This window comes from Muntiacus reevesi, chromosome 13, assembly GCF_963930625.1.
Source record: "Muntiacus reevesi chromosome 13, mMunRee1.1, whole genome shotgun sequence".
Lineage (NCBI taxonomy): Eukaryota > Metazoa > Chordata > Mammalia > Artiodactyla > Cervidae > Muntiacus > Muntiacus reevesi.
The window spans coordinates 63,934,206-63,951,238 of NC_089261.1; the positions used below are offsets into that span (position 1 = coordinate 63,934,206).

Genomic DNA, 17,033 nt, shown 5'->3' on the forward strand with positions numbered 1-17,033 from the left:
AAATATCAAGAGAGAATCAACTTGTCACATCCAAGGGCTTGTCAGTAAGATAAATTGCCAGTTTCTCATCAAGATCATGGAGGCCAGAAGTCAGCAGGATGATACATTTGAAATGCTGAAAGAAAAGAGGTATCAGCCAAGAATTCCGTATTTGGCAAAGTTATACTTCAAAAATAAGGGAGGAATAAAGACATTTTTAGATAAATGAAAGCTAAAGGAGTTCATTGCTAGACTTGCTAGACTTGCCCCGCAAGAAATGCTAAAGAGAGTCCTTCAGCCTGAAACAAAGGAACACTAGGCAATAATTAAAAGCCATATGAAGAAATAAAGATCACTGGTAGGAACTTCCCTGTGGTCCAGTGGTTAAGAATATGCCTTGCAATGCAGGGGACATGGGTTCAGTCCTGGGTTGGGAAACCAAGATCCCACAGGCCACAGAGAGAGCAACTGTGTCACAGCTAATGAGCTGCGTGCCGCAACTGGGATGTGCACTGCAGTGAAGGACCCCACGTGATGCAGGGAAGAGCTGTGTCCCACAGTGAAGACCTGATGCAGCCAGCAAAGTAAAGTAAATTCATTTAAAAAGGATCGCTGATAAAGGTCACTATAGATAAATACAAAATCAGTATCGTCGTAATTTTGCCGTCTCTGACTCTCTTACATGATTTAAAAGACAAACGTCTAAAACAATTATTTTAAGTATAAATGTGTACACAATGTACAAAATGTAATTCTTGACAATGACAACTGGGATACAGAGTAAAGTAAACTGGGATACAGAGTAAAGTAAACTGGGATACAGAGCTGGATAGGGGCAGATTTAATGCAGGCTACTGAAGCTAAGTTGGTGTCAGTTTGAACTAGTTTGTTATAAACTTAGAATATTAGCTATAACTCCGATGGAAACCACTAAGGAAATCAGTATAATATATCACATTAATAGAACAAAGGGTGTAAAAATCCATATGGTCATCTCAATATATGTAGAAAGAACATTTGATCAAATTCAACACCATTCACAGCAAAAAGACTCAGAAGACTAAGAATAGAAGGGCAAAAATCATTTATGAAAAACCTACAACTAATATCATTCTCAGTGGTGAAGACTGGAAACTTTCTCTTTAAGATCAGGAGCAAGACAAGGATGTCTGCTTTCACCATTAGTATTCAACATTGTACTGAAAGTCCTGTCCAGAGCAATTAGGCTAGGAAGAGAAATGAAAGGCATCTAAATTGGAAAGGAAGAAGTATAGCTATCTCTATTGTAAATGATATAATTCTATATGTTAAAAAAAGTTCCTCAACTTTTTGCATACATGCAAAAACTACTAAAACTAATTAAGCAAATTCAGCAAAGTTGCAGGGTACAAGATCAAAACACACAAAAAAAATCACTTATGTTCCTATTTACTAGCAATGAACAGTCCTAAATGGAAATTAAGAAAGCAACCAAAGAAATAAAATATCTAGAAGGACATTTAAAGATGTGAAAGACTTATGCACTGGAAACTACAGAATATTGATGAAAGAAATTAAATGAAACTTAAATAAATGGAAAGACATCTGTATTCTTTGACTGGAAGACTTAATTTTGTTAAAATGGCAGTATTCCTCAAAGCAATCTACAGATTCGTGTAATACCTACTCAATTTCCCATGGCTCCCTCCCCCCAAAATGGAAAAGCCAGTCCTCAAATTCATGTAGGGCAAGAAGCCTTGATTAGTTAAATCAATTTTGAAAAAGAAGAGCAAATTTTGAGGACTTATACTTCCTGACTGAAAAAGTTACCACAAAGCCACAGTAATTAAGACAGTGTGGTACTACATAAGGATAGATGTATAGACAGATGGAATAGAATTGAAGAACCAGAAATTAACCCAGACATCTCTGGCTAATTAATTTTCAACATGGGTCAAAAGACCATTGGATGGGGAAAGAAAAGTTTCTTCAACAAGTGATACTGAGACAACTGGATAACCATATGCAAAGACTGAATAATGAACTTAGTATACAAAAATCAAAAGGGATTGGACCTAAAGGTAAGAATGAAAACTCGGTATCTACTTTAAGAAGCAATAGATCTTCATGATCTTGGGTTTTGCAGTGGCTTCTTAGAATTGACATGAAAAGCATAAGCAACAAAAGGAAAAAAGTAGATAAATTAGACTTCAAAATAATTTTTTAAAATGTCTGTTAAAGGATATTATTAAGAAAGTGAAAATACAACCTACAGAATGGAAGAAAACATTCACAAGTCATATACCTGATAAGATACAAACGTGTAAGTTTTGTAAATTGACGTTCACATCACCAAATTTCCTGCTTAATCCAGCTCCCATTTTTTCTGCGAAGTGTAGTTTCTGCCGTCCACAGTGCGCTGAGTTGTAGTAGCAGCTGTTGGCGACTTATAAATAGTCTGTGCTTTTGTATTTCCTTCAGTTGAATTTTATGTTTACCTTCAGTTAGCTATGTGTATGTTTGTGCAAATTTTACTTAATATTGTAATTAATTTAGTTAGGTATTATATGGGCTTCCCTGGTGGATCAGCTGGTAAAGAATCTGCAATGCGGGAGACCTGGGTCTGATCCCTGGGTTGGAAAGATACCATGGAGAAGGGAATGGCTACCCACTCCAGTGTTCTGGCCTGGAGGATTCCATGGACTGTATAGTTCGTGGGGTCTCAAAGAGTCAGACACGACTGAGCGACTTTCACTTCACTTCACTAAGTATTATATAAAGCAGTTAAATATGGGTGAAAAGATATTTTTGAGAAAATCATAATACTTAGGAAAAACTTGAGAATGAATCAACATCTAACCTACATTAAAGAAACCAAAACTGGAGAAGTATAACAATGCACTGTGGGGGTGGTTTATGTGAGAAACAAGGTTTATGATACCAGTCAACAGAGTCCCATGCACAAAGAAAACACCTTGGTTTTACATCAAAAAATTGGTTTGCTTATAAGTGTTTATTTAGTTTAAGTGATTCCTTTTGTTTGACAACTCTTTCATAATTAACTGTCCAGTTTGGGGTAAAGAGAAGTTTTTGCTGTGTCTATTACTCCAGAGACAGAACACTGCAACTCTACATCAGTTTAGCTGCAAGGCATTTTGTTATATTTCTGTGATAGATTTCAGGACTTGTTGACTTTGGTAGCTCTGCATTGTTATCAAGGAGCTCTCTCTTTTCCACCATCTTTAATGTGTGTGCTTTTAGGCTGGCCCCTCTCTAAATTGCAAGGTAGCTACAATAATTGTCCAGAAGTAGAGAGATTTCTAGTCATTATTCTTCCTTCTGTGTAAGAACGAGGAAGCCTACCCCAGAACCTCCAAAGCAGATTTCCCCCATGTCTCATTGGTTAATGGTAGGTCACCTACCTACCCTTAAACCAGTGCTAGCAAGGAGCATGGGACCATCATGACTGGCTTTGACCCTGAGAGGGTGTTAGCCCTGAGACCATAGAGCCAGGGGAGATACTCAAAATCAAGTTCTTCCCACAAAAATTATGGGCATAGTGGTGTTGGAAAAGAACCAGTAGTTCTAGAGGGACAGCAAATCTTTTGTGTAATCTTCTTTAAATATTTCTGTAAACGAAGCTTTTTATAACAACCAAGCAGTAGAGAATTCAAGGTTATTCTCTTTGTGATCATCCACAGCTGTTCAAAACTACTGATCAAGAATATACCCAACATATCATCTGAGTAGATGGCAGATTGCTTTCCCTTTCTCAAAGCTGGTAAGAAGTCTGGGAATCACACCTGAATAGAAGCCCACCACATCTTTGTGTGAAAGAGGTAAACTCTGTTAGCTAAAGATATGGTTGCCCTGGATGTTTTTCTCTCGTTTTGCCTTCTGTTTGGAGATTTCTTTCCTATTTCATATGATTTTAGTAAGGACTGTAGTCGTTGATCCATGATCTCCTTGTTCCCTGCCTCCTATTCCTCGCTACAGAAGGAAGCATGTGACTGAGGCTGACTAAGAGAGATCCTTGTCTCCTAGACTACCTCATCTTCCTAGGAATGGTGAGGTGTTTAGGAGAAGGCGTAGATAGAATCAAACCACGAGACTTCTCCCCAGTACTTTTATGTTACAACTTGTGGGCAAAGCATTCATGTTTTTGAGAGATAAGTGCAGGACAAACAATAGCCTGAAATTTGTTTCCTGGGTCACTTGAAAGGCACTGGTGGAGTAGAGAGAGGGAGGCCGCTAGACTTGGTAAGGTGGGTGACGGGCAAGAGCAAACGAGTTTCCTGACAGTATTGAGTCTTTATTTACTTTTATTTTTGGCTGTGCTAGATCTTTGTTGCTGTCTGGGCTCTTTCCTAGTTGCGGCAAGGGGGCTGGTCTTCAGTTGTGGGTGTGTAGGCTTCTCATTGCAGCAGCTTCTCTTGTTGCAGACCCTGGGCTCTAGGGCACGAGGCTTCAGTAGCTGCAGCTCCTGGGCTCTGGAGCACATGCTCAATAGCTGTGGCTCTTGGGGTTATTGCTGTTCGGCATGTGGGATCTTCCCCGGCCAGATATCGAACCCATGCCTGCTGCATTGGCAGGTGGATTCTTTACGACTGAGTCATCAGGGAAGGCTGGTATTGAATCTTGACTCTAGTTTTCTTCTGTTCTGAGTGCTGTTCATCTATATGAGCTAATATATTTTCTGTTTTGCCTAAGCAGATTTGAATTGGGTTTCTATCACCTGTAACTTCAAACATCCTGATTAATACACTGTTTGAAGACTTATCTAAGGATAGAGCCATGCTTTTTTTTTGTTTGTTTGTTTTAAAGTCACTTTAATATTTGCTTAATGAACCGCTGAGGCCCCAGTGTTCCATGCTGAAGGGCACACTCACATTAACTCAAACCCAGCTTTGGAAAAGATAACTAATTGCTAATCAAGACCATAGAGGGAAAAATCTTACCTTGGAAATGGCCACTGGCCAATTTTAAATACTGTAGCTTGTTCCTGATAAATGTTTTAGACTAAGTGAGTTGCAAAGATTTTCCCTAAGAGATCTTACTCCAATTAAACATGGAAGGATATATAGTTTAAAAATACTTGGGCAGAAGCACTGAACTAAATGGAATAGTCTTAGAATAGTTGATATTGAGTTGCTGTTGATGAGGCTAATTTGACATCAGAAGTTAGGTCTTTCCATCTGTTCAGTTTCTGAAAACATAACCGAGAAACAGGTGTGGGGAGTACTTACATTTAGGTTCTCAAGAGCTGGGATTGATGCACCCAGGGGGCATTCCTATTGTTTCAGCTTCAAAGCAAACCTGAATGGAATTCTAATTAGTAAGGATAAAGGATGCGACCTGAATTGATTGTAAATGTGAAGACAAAGGTCTGAGGTTATGATCTGTCTACCAAATGGTAGACAAGGATGTGGAAAAAGTGTGGTGAACATCCAGAGTATCCTCACACACTTGGGGAGAAGCACGGAGCCTGGAAAGATCAAGGATGCCAGAAGAATCTAGCATTTTTCTAGCTGTGGAGTTGCACTAGAGTTCTAACTTTTACTTATTTCCTCAAAGACAAATAAGGGACAAGTACAGAGAAACTAAATGGGTGAAGTTAATGTAGTAAAACAAATGTCTCAGTGTAGTGGTCATTTAAATTCTTTAACGCTATTGCGAATGTGGGCTGACACCACCCTGGTAATGACTGCAGGAGACAGGGAGATTACACACCTCCAACATCATCGGGTGCACACGCAGTGGTGTTTTTTGCTGTCCTGGTGAGCTGGACACACAACAAAACTGCGTGTTGTTCAAAGCCGCAAACAGAAATCTTCTGTGCTTGATGGCTAGCTAGCCGTGACTAATTTACCTAGAGCTCGATATTGAGAGAATCACATGTCAGACTTGAAGATTTCTTTCTTCCTTAAAATTGGAATGTGAGTGCTTTACAATGTTGCGTTCGTTTCTGCTGTGTGTGCATGCGTGTGTCCTCAGTCGCTTCAGTCACGTCCAACTCTGTGCAACTCCACGGGCTGTAGCCCATCAGGCTCCTCTGTCCTTGGGATTCTCCAGGCAAGAATACCAGAATGGATTGCCATGCCCTCCTCCAGGGGATCTTCCCCACCCAGGGATCTTCCCCACGTCTCCTGCATCTCCTGCATCGTCAGACGGGTTCTTACCACTAGTGCTGCCTGGGAAGCCCTAGTTTCTGCTGGACAGTGAGGTGAATCAGTCATATGCACATATACACTCCTTCTCTCTGGGACCTCCCTCGCACGCCTTAGGTCAGCACAGCGCACTGAACTCTGCCTCCTGTACTGCAGCAGCTCCCCACTAGCTGTCTATGCATGGCGCTGAATATAGGTCAATCCCGCTCTCCCAGTTCCTCCCGCCCTCCCTCTCCCCAACCCACATCCATGTCCACGTGTCCATTCTCTGTGTCTGTATCTCTATTCGTGCCTTGGAAATAGGTTCATCTGTAACATTTTACTAGATTCTGCATATGTGTGACTGGAAAAGGTCAGTTTTCATTCGAATCCCAAAGAAAGGCAATGCCAAAGAATGTTCAAACTACCCCACAGTTGCACTCATTTCACACACTAGTAAAGAAATGCTCAAAATTCTCCAAGCCAGGCTTCAGCAATACCTGAACTGTGAACTTCCAGATGTTCAAGCAGGTTTAAGAAAAGGCAGAGGAACCCGAGACCAAGTTGCCAACATCTGCTGGATCATCAAAAAAGCAAGAGAGTTCTAGAAAAACATGTATTTCTGCTTTATTGACTATACCAAAGCCTTTGACTGGGTGATCACAACAAACTGTGGAAAATTCTGAAAGAGATGGGAATACCAGACCACCTGACCTGCTTCTTGAGAAACCTATATGCAGGTCAGGAAGCAAGAGTTAGAACTGGACATGGAACAGCAGACTGGTTCCAAATAGGAAAAGGAGTATGTCTAGGCTGTATATTGTCACCCTGCTTATTTAACTTAAATACAGAGTACATCATGAGAAACGCTGGGCTGGAAGAAGCATAAGCTGGAATCAAGATTGCTGGGAGAAATATCACTAACCTCAGATATGCAGATGACACCACCGTTATGGCAGAAAGTGAAGAGGAACTAAAGAGCCTCTTGATGAAAGTGAAAGAGGAGAGTGAAAAAGTTGGTTTAAAGCTCAGCATTCAGAAAACTAAGACCATGGCATCTGGTCCCATCACTTCTTGGGAAATAGATTCGGAAACAGTGACTGACTTTATTTTTTGGGCTCCAAAATCACTGCAGATGGTGACTGCAGCCATGAAATTAAAAGACGCTTACTCCTTGGAAGGAAAGTTATGACCAACCTAGACAGCATATTAAAAAGCAGAGATATTACTTTGCTAACAAAGGTCCGTCTAGTCACGGCTATGGTTTTTCCAGTGGTCATGTTTGGATGTGAGAGGTGGACTGTGAAGAAAGCTGAGTGCAGAAGAATTGATGCTTTTGAACTGTGGTGTTGGAGAAGACTTTTGAGAGTCCCATGGACTGCAAGGAGATAGATCTGATCAGTCCATCCTAAAGGAGATCAGTCCTGGGTGTTCATTGGAAGGACTGATATTGAAGCTGAAACTCCAATACTTGGGCCACCTGATGCAAAGAGCTGACTCATTGGAAAAGACCCTGATGCTGAGAAAGATTGAGGGCAGGAGGAGAAGGGGATGACACAGGATGAGATGGTTGGATGGCATCACTGACTCAGTGGACACGAGTTTGGGTCAACTCCAGGAGTTGGTGATGGACAGGGAGGCCTGGCGTGTTGTGGTTCATGGGGTCACAAAGAGTTAGACACGACTGAGCAACTGAACTGAACTGATATGGTATTTGTTTTTCTTCTTTCTGGTTTGCTTCATTCTGTGTGACAGACTCTAGGTCTATCTGTGTCTCTACATATGACTGTATTCATTCCTCTTAGTGGCTGAATGATATTCCCTTGTGTATATGCACCATATCTTCTTTATCCGTGTATCTGTCATTGGGCATTTAGGTTTTTTCCATGTCCTGTCTGTTGTAAATAGTACTGCAGTGAACACTGGGGTACATGTGCCCTTTCAAATTAAGGTTTTCTCAGAGCGTATGCCCAGTAGTGATATTTCTGGGTCATATAGTAGTTCTATGTTTAGTTTTTTAAGGAACCTCCATACTGTTCTACATAGTGAGTATATCAATTTACATTCCCACTAATTGTGTAAGAGGACTCCCTTTTCTCCATACCCTCTGCAAACCAGTTTCATTTACCTAGAGTGAAATGTTGAGAGAATCAGTAGTCAGACTTGAAGAAGCTTTCTTAATAAAGTAGGACAGATTATGCTGTGGCCAAGAGACTGGTAGTCTGCCAAGATTTGGTCAGTGACTTTTGTTTAAAGGTGTTTTGCCATATGACTTCTGCAGAAAGCTGAAGATCAGGTCTCAGATTCTAGCACATTTGCATTAATAAGTCATGTTCTTGAACTAGAGCAGGTACCACCTGTGTTTCCAGGGTAGAATTCGAATGGGCTTATGGGAAATGGGGAAAAGAACCGACCTGGGCGTTGAGTATGCAGAGAAGGATGATTTTTTGGACAGGATAGTTGATAAAATATTTACTGTGACTGCAGGGCTCTGCTGTGTTTTCTCTGGCCTTTGCCAAGGAAGTATTTCCATTAAATTAAAAAAAAGAGAAATCCCTAAAAGAGTGCTGAGTTTCAGAACATAGAAGTATGAATCCAGTTATGTAATATGGGAAGAGATTTAGAACGGTGATAGTTATTTCTTAAATTTATTTACACCCCAGTTTGATACCTAGGACAGAGGACAGATCCTCCCACTTCATCTTAAAAGAGAAATCAAACATGACATTCTTTGACAAAAACGAGATTCTCATAATCTCCAACAGGAAGTACTTGAGATTGAAAGTACTTGAGTACTTGAAATCTAGTGAGATTTCCTACCCAGAGGAGCCCTGCTTAATTCAGTGCCTTGTACCACTGTCTCTGTTTATGCTGTGAGAGCTGTATCTCATTTTTAAAAGGAGTGAGATAGCAAATAGAAAATAAGAAAAAGTGTTTTTTTTTTAAAGTTCAAACACATTAAGCATTATTTTTAACCCAAATTCTTCACTTACTACTTCCTTCTTGTCAATATATGCATTCTTTAGTATTTGATAATTAAAGAGTAATCTAATGTATTTTTATTTTCATGTCATTATACAGTGTTAAATGGCATGACAGGTGATCTTAGATCCATGTGATATTTTGTAGGAAATGTTTTCCTGGACTGTGAAATGAACAAGGAACATCTATGATCTTTTTATTATTTATTGTCAAAATTATAGTGACCTAGAGAAAAGTCCCCCTTGCTCTCACCACCCCTCCCTCCGCCCCCGCCCATGATTTTAAACTCCTTGAGAACCACAGTTTTGACTGTGAGAGAGAGATGGAGACATTCAGAGGGATAGATGTGATCAGGAAAAGGGTGGTATGGGATGGTGCTTACCAGCGAGATGGTGTTATGTATTATTTAAACAGCGAAGGCAGATGTTGCTCCTGGAAGCTGAAGTAGGACAGAATTAAGAGTCTGTTTCCTGAGGCATTTTTTGAGTCTGAAAGATTCAGAAGGAGAAGACAGAGAATATAGAATGAGAGCTGAAGGGGCTAGTCCAGGGCAAAGGCAAGAGGAGGTGCCAGAGGAACGCTGAGCAGTCAGGCAGGCTTTGCCAGGCAGGTTTATGGACAGGTCTGGGAGTGGCCCAGAGCGGGAACTAGGAAGAGAGAGGAGGATTATATAACAGGATTGCCCAATTTATGTGGTTCTGTGCTGGGGAGTAACTCACTTTTTATTTCATCTTTGACTGTCTCAGAAGGTGCAACATTTACGATGAAAAACATCCCCTTAGGAACTTAAGATCCAGGAAAGACCAAGGCAGACATAGTGATTGAGGGGAGAAAGACTCTGAAGACCCACCTTCATGCACAGGATGGTAACATCAAGTGTGCTGAGGTCTGATCGCTGGCCAGTATTGTCCCCTTAGGTTACTGGCTCAGGAATTGTTATCCTTTTGCCTTGGGTGGAATCAGGAACCAAGAATAAATGAATGACTGGGTGTGGCCCGAACTGGAGCTATGAGTCCAAGAATGAGGGGCGAGATAGAACAGGCGGTCTTCTACTTGCCGTCTGGTTTAACAGCCGCACTCCACTGATCCACAGTCGTTGGTTGAACCAGAGCATCAGCTGTGCACTTACGCAAAGTTTGACTTTATTACTCTTGCAAAGCTTAGAATTTGGGGGCTAGGAAGTTCACTGATGACATAGTGGTTAGGATTCTGGGCTTTCACTGCTGTGGCCTGGGTCCAGACCCTTGTTGGGGAACTGAGATCCTGCCCTATATGGTGCAGGCCAAGAAGGGAGGGGGGAGGGTTTGAGGGCTAAACAAACATTGGGTCATTTGCCCAATCCAAAAATGGGCCAAAGAACTATACAGACATTTCTCCAAAGAGGACATACAGATGGCTAACAAACACATGAAAAGATGCTCAGCATCACTCATTATCACAGAAATGCAAATCAAAACCACAATGAGGTACCATCTCACACTGGTCAGAATGGCTGCTATCCAAAAGTCTACAAACAGTAAATGCTGGAGGGGTGTGGAGAAAAGGGAACCCTCTTACACTGTTGGTGGGAATGCAAACTAGTACAGCCACTATGGAGAACAGTGTGGAGATTCCTAAGAAAACTGGAAACAGAACTGCCATACGGCCCAGCAATCCCACTGCTGGGCATATGCACCGAGGAAACCAGAATTGAAAGAGACACATATACCCCAGTGTTCATCACAGCACTGTTTACAACAGCCAGGACATGGAAGCAACCTAGATGTCCATCGGCAGATGAATGGATAAGAAAGATGTGGTACATATACATAATGGAATATTACTCAGCTATTAAAAAGAATGCATTTGAATCAGTTCTAATGAGGTGGATGAAACTGGAGCCTCAGAGTGAAGTCAGTCAGAAAGAAAAACACCAATACAGTCTGCTAACACACACATATATATATATATGGAATTTAGAAAGATGGTAACGAAGACCTTATATGTGAGACAGCAAAAGAGACACAGATGTAAAGAACAACTTTTGGGCTCTGTGGGAGAAGGCAAGGGTGGGATGATTTGAGAGAATAGCACTGAAACATGTATATTTTCATATGTGAAACAGATCGCCAGTCCAGGATGGATGCATGAGACAAGTGCTCGGGGCTGGTGCACTGGGATGGGGTGGGGAGGGAGGTGGGAGGGGGGTTCAGGATGGGGAACAACATGTGCGCCTATGGCTGATTCATGTCAATGTATGGCAAAAACCACTACAATGTTGTAAAGTAATTAGCCTCCAATTAAAATAAGTGAATAAATTTAAAAAAATAACAATAAAAAACCAAAATTAGGTCATTTGGAATTGGAACCTACTTTGAGTCTTGAAACCATGTAACATCAGTCTCTCGTATTGTCTGTAACAGGCAGAGACAGAGTGAATTAAACAGGGAGCTCAAAGGTTGGAAAAGCCTATTTCCCCACTGTCAGCTGTTTCACACTGTCCCCTTCCCCAGGCAGCCTTCTTTAAAAACTGCCTGTAACTTTGAAGGAACACTTGTTTCAGAACTTCTGTCCTGAGGTAAACCACAGGAACCTCAAGCACCAGCTTTTCTTCCTTTTGGGTGTCATTGTAATTCCTCCCTGTGGGCAGTGGCAGGCTTTCTTTGGGAGGCAATACAAAACAGCACCTAGCATAAGGTTCAGTTCAGTTTAGTTGCTCAGTCGTGTCCAACTCTTTGTGACCCCATGAACAGCAGCACACCAGGCCTCCCTGTCCATCACCAACTCCTGGAGTTTACCCAAACCCATGTCCATCGAGTTGGTGATGCCATCCAACCATCTCGTCCTTTGTCGTACCTTTCTCCTCCTGCCCTCAATCTTTTCCAACATCAGGGTCTTTTCAAATGAGTCACCTCTTTGCATCAGGTGGCCCAAGTATTGGAGTTTCAGCTTCAGCATCAGTCCTTCCCATGAACACCCAGGACTGATCTCCTTTAGGATGGACAGGTTGGATCTCCTTGCAGGCCACGGGACTCTCAAAAGTCTTCTCCAACACCACAGTTCCAAAGCATCAGTTCTTCGACACTCAGCTTTCTTTATAGCCCAACTCTCACATCCATACATGACCAATGGAAAAACCATAGCCTTGACTAGACGAACCTTTGTTGGCAAAGTAATATCTCTGCTTTTTAATATGCTACCTAGGTTGGTCATAACTTTCCTTCCAAGGAGCAAGTGTCTTTTAATTTCATGGCTGCAGTCACCATCTGCAGTGATTTTGGAGCCCAAAAAATAAAGTCAACCACTGTTTCCACTGTTTCCCCATCTATTTTCCATGAGGTGATGGGACCAGATGCCATGATCTTAGTTTTCTGAATGTTGAGCTTTAAGCCAACTTTTCCCCTTTCCTCTTTCACTTTCATCAAGAGGTTCTTTAGTTCTTCTTCACTTTCTGCCATAAGGGTGGTGTCATCTGCATATCTGAGGTTATTGATATTTCTCCCAGCAACCTTGAGTCCAGCTTGTGCTTCCTCCAGCCCAGCGTTTCTCATGATGTACTCTGCATATAAGTTAAATAAGCAGGGTGACAATATACAGCCTTGACGTACTCCTTTTCCTATTTGGAACCAGTCTGCTGTTCCATGTCCAGTTCTAACTCTTGCTTCCTGACCTGCAAACAGATTTCTCAAGAAGCAGGTCAGGTGGTCTGGTATTCCCATCTCTTTCAGAATTTTCTGCAGTTTATTGTGATCCACACAGCCTGAGGCTTTGCCATAGTCAATAAAGCAGAAATAGATGTTTTTCTGGAACTCTTGCTTTTTAGATGATCCAGTGGATGTTGACAGTTTGATCTCTGGTTCCTCTTCCTTTTCTAAAACTGGCTTGAACATCTGAAATTTCATGGTTCATGTGCTGTTGAAGCCTGACTTGGAGAACTTTGAGCATTACTTTACTATTCTGTGGGATGAGTGCAATTGTGTGGTAGTTTGAGCATTCTTTGGCATTGCCTTTCTTTGGGATTGCAATGAAAACTGACCTTTTCCAGTCCTGTGACCACTGCTGAGTTTTCTAAATTTGCTGGCATATTGAGTGCAGCACTTGCACAGCATCATCTTTGAGAATTTGAAGTAGCTCAACTGGAATTCCATCACCTCCACTAGCTTTGTTTGTAGTGATGCTTCCTAAGGCCCACTTGACATCACATTCCAGGATGTCTGGCTCTAGGTGAGTGATCACACCATTGTGATCATCTGGGTCATGACACTTTTGTACAGTTCTTCTGTGTATTCTTGCCACCTCTTCTTAATATCTTCTGCTTCTGTTAGGTCCATACCATTTCTGTACTTTATTGAACCCATCTTTGCATGAAATGTTCCCTTGGTTTCTCTAATTATCTTGAAGGGATCTCTAGTCTTTCCCATTTTGTTGTTTTCCTCTATTTCTTTGCACTGATCATTGAGGAAGGCTTTCTTATCTCTCCTTGCTATCCTTTGGAACTCTGCATTCAAATGGGAATGTCTTTCCTTTTCTCCTTTGCTTTTCGCTTCTCTTTTCACGGCTATTTATAAGGCCTCCTCATACAACCATTTTGCCTTTTTGCATTTCTTTTTCTTGGGGATGGTCTTGATCCCTGTCTCCTGGATAGCGTCATGCACCTCTTTTCATAGTTCATCAGGCACTCTGTCTGTTAGATCTAGTCCCTTAAATCTATTTCTCACTTCTCCTGTATAATCATAAGGGATTTGATTTAGGTCATACCTGAATGGTCTAGTGATTTCACCTACTTTCTTCATTTTAAGCCTGAATTTAGCAATAAGGAGTTCATGATCTGAGCCACAGTCAAGCTCCCTGTCTTGCTTTTGCTGACTATATAGAGCTTCTCTATCTTTGGCTGCAAAGAATATTATCAGTCTGATTTCGGTGTTGGCCATCTGGTGATGTCCACGTGTAGTGTCTTCTCTTGTGGTATTGGAAGAGGCTACTTGCTATGACCAGTGCGTTCTCTTGGCAGAACTCTATTAGACTTTGCCCTGCTTCATTCTACACTCTATGGCAAATTTGCCTGTTACTCCAAGTGTTTCTTGACTTCCTACTTTTGCATTCCAGTCCCATATAATGAAAAAGACAATTTTTGGGGGTGTTAATCCTAAAAGATCTTATAGGTCTTCATAGAACCGTTCAGCTTCAGCTTCTTCAGCATTACTGGGTAAGGCATAAACTTCGATTACCATGATATGGATTGGTTTGCCTTGGAAATGAATAGAGATCATTGTATTGTATTTGAGATTGCATCCAAGTACTGCATTTTAGACTCTTTTATTGACTGTGATGGCTACTCCATTTCTTCTAATGGATTCTTCCCCATATAAGTAGATATAATCGCCATCTGAGTTAAATTCACCCATTCAAGTCCATTTTAGTTTGCTGATTCCTAAAATGCCATGGCGAGTGGCTGAGAGGAGATACCCCGTGTCCAAGGTCAGAGAAACCCCAGTAAGTTGGTAGGCGCTAAGACGGCATGAGAGGGCAGACAGACTGAAACCACGATCACAGAAAACTAACAAATCTAATCACATGGACCACAGCCATGCCTCACTCAGTGAAACTATGAACCATGCCGTGTAGGGCCATCTAAGACCAATGGGTCGTGGTGGAGAGTTCTGACAAAACATTGTCCACTGGAGAAGGGACTGGTAAAGCACTTCACTGTTCTTTCCTTGAGAACCTGATGAACAGTATGACAAGGCAAAAAGTTAGGACACCGAAAGATGAACTCCGAGGTTGGTAGGTGTCCAATATGCTGCTGGAGAAGAGTGGAGAAATAACTGCAAAGAATGAAAAGATAGAGCCAAAGCAAAAACAACACCCAGTTGTGGATGTGACTGGTGATGGAAGCAAGGTGCAATGTTGTAAAGAGCAATATTGCATAGGAACCTGGAATGTTAGGTCCATGAATCAAGGCAAATGAGAAGTGGTCAAAGAGGAGATGGCAAGAGTGAACGTCGACATTTTAGGAATCAGCGAACTAAACTGGACTGGAATGGGTGAATTTAACTCAGATGAGCATAGTGTTATCCTCGTCCAAATGAATATTTAATAAATATTACTTGAGTAGGGTAAATGAGATGGGAGGCAAAATCTCTCAGCCATTGGCAGCACTGAAAGCATTTGTTAAACTCTTTACCTCCATGGGGCAAGGAGCCAGGGATAGTACAGAATACATTAACAGATGTAACTTCTGCCCTTGGAGATCAAGAGCACCATTTATGAGCTTATTCATGTGTGAAATTTACCTCTGTTGTCCTTCTCAGCTGATAAACGAGTAAACAGTGCTTGGGGCAAGGAATTAATAATGGCAGCCAGTAGGCGGCCAGCACTGAGGCAGACTGCACCCCAGGGCTCCACCTTTGTTCTTGCACTGCTCCTTTCTCATTGAGCTGCTAGAAGTGTTTTTTAAATACTGTGTTTGGTACAGTTACTCCTTGTGTTTTGTGGAGGTATAAATACATTTAAAGAGATTTTTTTCCCCTCCCTCCTTTACCTCTCAGTCTTGACATATTGTGATCTGCATTGCAACTCAAGTTTGGTCAAGGATTGATTCATCTTTCTTTTGGGGGCAGGTATCTTTTAGGAGGCCTAAATGTTTTTCTTATAACTGAAAGTATGAAAGTGTGGCTGGTCCTGGACAGGGTTGGGAAGCGGAAGGAGAGGTTTCCTTTTCTGTGCCCTGCACACCTCCTACTTCCTTGGCTGTCCTGCTCAACGTGTTGCAGTCCACTCCCTACCCCATCAACATTTTATTTTTTTGAAATAATTTTAGATTTACAGAAAAACTGCAGAAGTAATATGGAGTATTTTCACATACCCTTCAGCCAGCTTCCCCTAGTGTTAATGACTTACTTATTTAACCCATCAGCTCATTGACATGTGATTTCTACTGAGCATGTTTTTTTAATCTCTGCTGTCACATGGCATAATTTCTTTCTCTTCCCATGGACAATCTGGCAATCTATGAATGGATTTTAGTGATTTAAACTTTTTTTTAAAGATTTTTTAAAAAATTTAAAAGAATTCTTTTATTTTTTAATTGAAGGATAATTGCTTTACAGTGTTGTATTGCTTTCTACTGTACAACAATGTGAGTGATTTAAAGTTGTATCTTCTTATAAGAATTTTTACATTTTAAGACTTTTTCTTTCTGGTAACAGTAGTAGTGAGTCCAACGGTAAGAGTTTCTAGTGACCTGTTCACATTTCGGAGTCAGTAGAATCTAGGTGAAGGAATCTTTCTGAATTGAGAGACTGTTGAAACTGCTGTTTGTTCAATTACTGATTCTTCCATTCAGTTAGCATTTATTGGCTGTCCCATATGTGCTAAATACTGTCCTAATCTCTGGAGATACTTGAGCTTCAAGATGTGGCTCTTGCCTTTAAGGAATTTATAGTCTAGTGGAAAAATACACGGTTGTAGAAAAGTACACGGTGGTAAAGAATCTGCTTGCAATACAGGAGACCCTGGTTTGATCCCTGGGTCACGAAGATCCCTTGGAAGGAAATGGCAGCCCACTCCAGTATTCTTGCCTGGAGAATCCCATGGACAGAGGAGCCTGGTGGGCTATGGTCCATAGTCTTGCACGAATCAGACGTGATATATCTCTGTGGCAGAGAGATATTCAGGATGCTTAGAAACCCATGAAAAGAGACCCGGAAACCTAGCTGGATCTGACAGAGCCTCACTGGCTGCCGCTTCTGGAAGGAGCACTTCCTTCACTGTGAAGTACACATGTGCTGTTCAGTTGAGCATTATGAATAAGGTGGCCTAGGTGAATCTGGGGGACTGCCAGTGCTTTGTTATCTTACAAGTGGAGAATACATTGTCTCTGTGAAGTAGAGTTAGAATGTCATTACCAGATGCACCGACCTGCAAATTTGTGGTTATCTTTCCAGCCCTTTCTCTGTGCATGTGTTT

The 17,033-nt window shown here is 41.4% G+C and overlaps 1 protein-coding gene across 5 annotated transcripts in view; it reads left to right on the top strand.

Moving 5' to 3' along the window:
• The window catches only part of FHIP1A (FHF complex subunit HOOK interacting protein 1A), a 297,893-nt gene that overhangs the window by 98,801 nt on the left and 182,059 nt on the right, over positions 1-17,033 (top strand). For 2 of the 5 annotated variants that reach the window (XM_065904697.1, XM_065904698.1), the window contains one exon: positions 3,660-3,797. The exons of the other annotated variants lie outside the window; for them this stretch is intronic. The gene's annotated coding sequence lies outside the window, so the exon portion shown is untranslated. The remainder of the gene's footprint in view (positions 1-3,659; positions 3,798-17,033) is intronic. 5 annotated transcript variants of the gene reach the window in all.